This window comes from Bos indicus, chromosome 2 (genome assembly GCF_029378745.1).
Source record: "Bos indicus isolate NIAB-ARS_2022 breed Sahiwal x Tharparkar chromosome 2, NIAB-ARS_B.indTharparkar_mat_pri_1.0, whole genome shotgun sequence".
Classification (NCBI taxonomy): Eukaryota; Metazoa; Chordata; class Mammalia; order Artiodactyla; family Bovidae; genus Bos; species Bos indicus.
Window position 1 is genome coordinate 100,472,241 of NC_091761.1, and position 6,000 is coordinate 100,478,240.

Genomic DNA, 6,000 nt, shown 5'->3' on the forward strand with positions numbered 1-6,000 from the left:
TGGTGGCATAATAAAGAGTCCAGGACCTAAAAGGTTTTTATCCCAGAACTTTTATTTACTGGCAAGCCAAATAAATCCTCTGAACTCAATGATATCTACCTCTCAGGGATTTATGAGGCTTAAATGTGATAAATAAAAAGTTTCCTGCACAATTCTTGGTCCAAAGTAAGTACTTAATAATGAGGTAGCAAAAAGCAAGTTCTGTACCCAGACTTCCTTCATTCAAATGTTGGCTCTGGCACTTACAAGCTATGTGATCCAGGGTAAGTTATTCTCACAACTTGGGCTTCAGTTTTCCCATATACAGTTAGGGGATACTAATATCTGCCTCCTAAAATTACAATGAATTTTAAATGAAATAGTACATTCAAATTTGTAAACTAGGTCCTGGCATACAGAAAATACTCAATAAACATTTTCTGTTCAAAGATGCAGTCTTTGTATACAAAACACAGCTTACTAAGAGCAACAGTAAGAAATGCTTTATAATTTTTCCCCTGGTTCTGATTATATGTAGCCCTGAACTGTTCCTTGTCTATGTCATCTATATGATTAATGACGTGTATTCTCAAGTGGGCGAACTATGATGAGAAGTACAGTGTGAGGAGAGATGGAACTTGATCAAAGCACATCAGCCGCATCAAAGCAAGAACCTTAAGAAGTAAGGAGGATTCTGTCTTTTTCAGGAAAAAGAAGGTGAAAGGGAAGGAACTAGAATAGCCTGGGAGGAGAGGTGGAAATGTCCAAAATGCATCTAATGTGAGGGAGAGACTGAGAAATTTAAGGGGTAATTGAACCAGCATTGATTTTATCAGAATGTGTTTCACATGCAACTTCGTTAAGTAAGACAAACCTGAGTACTACTTGGATTTTCTATTTTTGTTTTACCCCGTTTGATATAAAATCAGAGCAAGTTAGACTGATAGCAACTTAAATTTGCGAGGGTTTTGTGAAGTACAGTTAACAACAATATCGTTAACACCACTCTTGTTCCCCTTACTGCTCCCTATGGATACAGATTTTGGAGGTATGTTAAAGGATATGTTAAAGAATGTTGATTCTGTTCACATTTAGTTATCCTGGGATGTTCTTGGGAGTTTTTGCTGCTTCCTTCCTTCCTGATGAGGCTTTAAGTGGCCTCTGCTACTCTCTTTCTCCTTTTTCTTTCAACTCTATTCTCAGGGCAGATTAATTACTACTTTCCTCATGGTATTTCAATGAAACGAACATTAGAAAGGAATAACTTCTAGAATAGTTATTTAAAATGCTCCTATAGCCTACCAGGTATGTCAAGGTTATCATTTGATTCTAATATAGGTAATTGCTGTTGTAGTTGTTTAGTCACTAAGTCATGTCAGACTGTTTGTGATCTTATGGACTGAAGCCCACCAGGCTCCTTTGTCCGTGGGATTTTCCAGTCATGAATGCTAGAGTAGGTTGCCATTTCCTTCTCCAGGAGACCTTTTTTAAAAAAAAAACAAATATCTTATTTTGAAAAATGAATGTAGACTTTCAACATCCAAACAAGCCTGAATGACGCTACAATATAAGATGCTAAGTAGGATAGCCAGTGGACCTGGGAGAACAATCATTCCTGGAATGAAGTGTGAGAACTGACCAAGTAGGGAATGGTCTAAGGAGCAGCTGGACACAGATCAGTAGACCAAGGCACAGGTTCATGGGACTCAGTCCAGAAAGCAGAGAACAGCAATTATCCAAGACATTCCATTTAGAAATCAAGCAAGAAGGGCAATCTTGGGACTTCCCTTGTGGTCCAGTGGTTGAGAATCCACCTGCCAATGCAGGGGACAGGGGTTCAATACCTGGTCCGGGAACGTTCCACGTGCCCTGGGGCAGCTAAGCCCACGTGGCACAGAGTCTAGAATCTTTGCTCCATAATAAGAGAAGACACCACAATAAGAAGTCCACGCGCTGCAACTAGAAAGCAGCCCCTGCTCACCATAACTAGAGAAAGCAGAGTGCAGCAACCAAGATCCAGCACAGCCAGAGAAAACTGAAAAAGAAGGGCATCTTAGTCATGTTTGGAAGGTATTGCTCTGCAGGTTATGTTCAGACAGCACAATTTGGTAGAACCTAGACCAAGGAAGGACGACTTCCCAGTTGGACCAATAAGCCTTTTTCTCCCTTCAAAATGTACCACTTTGGAACAATGCTCCACTGGAAGTGTTATCATTATTGAGACATTCTTTGTGTTACTCATTTCTTTATTTCTTATCTATTAAAATGTAAATGACCTGTAGAAATGAAATGGTTAAATCAATAATCACTCAATATAAATGTGTTTCATCACATGCTTTTCAAAATTATCAATGAAAGAGAAGGAATTACTAACATAAAAGTAGGTGGGAGTTAATGAAAATTTTAAAAGGGGGATTAGGTAGCACTTTAGGCAAACACAGTTTTCTTATTCAAAACAAGTCTCCAAAGCTATTAAACTAGGCATATAATCAGGCAATGGCCTGAGAACATGTCAAATTCTTGGTCAATTTTTTTTTTCCTGAAGTCTACACTCAGTTTTACTTACAGAAGCTCTCTTAAAAGCACAGAATTAGTCAAGCACTTATTAAGTGCTGATTCTACACTGCTAATGCCACCACTAAAGAGCAGAATGAGAAAGCACAGTGACAAAACTGTGCTTGGTATCATACAGCTTACAATTGAAGAGTTCTATTCAATTTGTCTATGTCCCCTGTAGGTAAAACAGCCACCAATAGTGGCTACTTTTTTTTTTTACATTTAAAAAGAATAGCAATAAAGAAAACCTTTAAATGCATACTTCTCTATATTCTCATTTATCTTCTCTATACTTCTTTTCAGGAATACTTCTATACTTTAGTTTCAGGAAATAGTATGAGTTTAAGGCATATAACAGGCTAAAAGCAAAAAACACATTCCACTTTTTTTTTTAACTAAAAGCAAAAACCACTTCATAGCCACTAGGATTTTTAAAAACAACTGCACACTTTTTGCACCCTGGAGCTTGGAATATACAGGCTGGGCGAGGATGTGTGATCTCGTTGTTCTCCCAAGCTCATAGATCCTCCTCTAAAGCCCCTCAATAAAACGTTTTGATACCACAAATAAATAAATAATAAAATTTAAAATAGAAAAATAAAAACACTGCACACATCATTCAGGATGGGAGTGCTGCTTCTGTGTCTTTCACGTACAATGGAACCCTATGCTAGGCAACAAAGAATTAAGTAATTGGCTAACTAAACAGGCATTTCCCTTGTAGTCTCTCTTGAAGCGAAAGTGGCGGTTATTAAGTATGCACTATATTGAATAGGGCAATTCAATTGGAAAGCGCTTTATGATAAATAATTTTTAAAAATTGTTTCTCAACTGTTTAGAAATAGAACATATTTTCAAGAGTGTCTTGATAACAGCTTGTGTGGGGGCTGACAGCTTGCTCTGGCCTATTACAGTGATCATGATTCAGCATTCTTGGAATAAAAACTAGGATGCAAAAAATCCTCAATAAATATTTTCAAAACACAAGAAATACAGAAACAAATTCTGCTGTCTCTTTTGTGAAAGAGCTGGGGGTGCTTAAAATTACGAGTCTAGATGTTCCTTTTCTGTTCTCTTCCAAATAGCAGAGCAAAAGGCCTTGATGTATGATTTGTTTTCCTGTACTCCCCAGTTACTAGAGAGGATCGACAATGGATACAATGTTGATATCAGATTTATTTTCAGGATTTAAGAGATGATGTCAGAACAAGTGGCAGAGCCTCATGAAGCAACAAGTGGGCTGTGAAGTCAGCTTGTCCTCATAGCACCTATTGTCACTCTGTTTATACAACAATGGGTTCCCTATTTTGGGAACAAGATAATGTGTTTGTGTGTTTATGTGCCTTGTTATTTTATTAATGTAGAAAATATTTCTAACGTGGTAAAAGAGTTTCTTATCTAAGAATGAATGAGTATATATCATATATATTAATAAATATATATATGTGTGTGCACTCTGTGACTGAAGCAATATTACTTAGGACTCATATGGCCAAATTATCAATTATTAAAAAACCTAATAAATAATAGAGGAGATAGCCCTTATACTAAGGTAGATACCTCAAAAGATTTGTGTCATGAGCTGATCGTCTTTGACAGTAATTCTTTGGGAGCTTTCTGAGAATGGGTGTAAAAGCTAGTGGTCTTATGGGGAAAAGTAAGGGAGATGCTGAATTGGTAGTAGTAGTGTTCTATTTGTGACTGAGGAAGTTATCGTCAGCTTAGGGATAGTGAGTTACATTCCAAAGATGATATGTCCTAATCAAAGCAGTCTAGGATTGAAGTCAGGCTCCTGATACAACTAGAATCTAAACTCTCTGGGAGTGTACCTGTTTTTGAACTTGATTTTCAATAGTAGACATTCAGATCAGATCAGATCAGTCGCTCAGTTGTGTCCGACTCTTTGCAACCCCATGAATTGCAGCACACCAGGTCTCCCTGTCCATCACCAACTCCCAGAGTTCACCTGAGACTCACGTCCATCGAGTCAGTGATGCCATCCAGCCATCTCATTCTCTGTTGTCCCCTTCTCCTCTTGCCCCCAATCCCTCCTAGCATCAGAGTCTTTTCCAGTGAGTCAACTCTTTGCATGAAGTGGCCAAAGTACTGGAGTTTCAGCTTTAGCATCATTCCTTCCAAAGAAATCCCAGGGCTGATCTCCTTCAGAATGGACTGGCTGGATCTCCTTGCAGTCCAAGGGACTCTCAAGAGTTTTCTCCAACACCACAATTCAAAAGCATCAATTCTTCAGCGCTCAGCCTTCTTCACAGTCCAACTCTCACATCCATACATGACCACAGGAAAAACCATAGCCTTGACTAGATGAAACTTTGTTGGCAAAGTATTGTCTCTGCTTTTGAATATGCTATCTAGGTTGGTCATAACTTTCCTTCCAAGGAGTAAGCGTCTTTTAATTTCATGGCTGCAGTAGACATTAGACAAACATATTACTGTATAATGATAGATACATTATAGATAGGGAAGACTATGGGCTGTATGGGCAATGGTTGACACCAGGAATTATAAGGCTAGGAAACTTCTCCTCTGAAACATAAATTTGGACACTTCATAATCACTCTATGGTTTATCATCCTTTTCAGAAATGAAGCAACCAAAGTTAGGTGTGCTTCAGTAACTTGTCAGGGGTGAAAGAGCTAGTATGACTTGAACTCAAGTCTTTAAACAATGGAATCAGTGCTCTTTCTACTATATCACAGGGCCCTGTGTTCTTCTGTCTTCTAATTGTTCAATTTCATGGCATTTTTCAGCCATTTTCCACTCTCATGCCCTCAGATAAGTCTCTAAGTAACAAAACTAGAGCAACTGTCCCAAAATACAGGTAAGAGAGGAACTGAAGGAGAAAGAGCCATGTGGCTTTCCTGTGGTTCTTTGCACTTCAGGCTTTGTAAACAGTACCAACGCAGACATAGCTGACAGCTCTTCTTGCTCTTAAGAATTGGGAAGTGATGAGTCTGGAGAACCAGAACAGGATGGAAGACTGTACCCTCAGCAAACAAACACACAGAAAAATGAGTGCTTGACCTTAAGCTTTGCACAATGTGAATGATAAATTCTGTCTTGATTTTGGCTATCTCGCAATTTTACAAATCATCTAAAAGTGCCCAAAGAAAGCAGTCTTTGATATCTTCGAGTAACACTCAATTCAGTGAAAAGATACCAAATATTCAAATTGTTGAAACCTTGTCATTTACCTCACTGTAAGCTTTTATACCTTCCTTTACAAATCTAAGGCATTTATTATCATTTAGAGCTATAACATATTTCAGTTCAGTTCAGTTGCTCAGTCATGTCCGACTCTTTGTGACCCCATGAATCGCAGCATGCCAGGCCTCCCTGTCCATCACCAACTCTGGGAGTTCACTCAAACTCATGTCCCCCGAGTCGGTGATGCCATCCAGCCATCTCATCCTCTGTCGTCCCCTTCTCCTCCTGCCCCCAATCCCT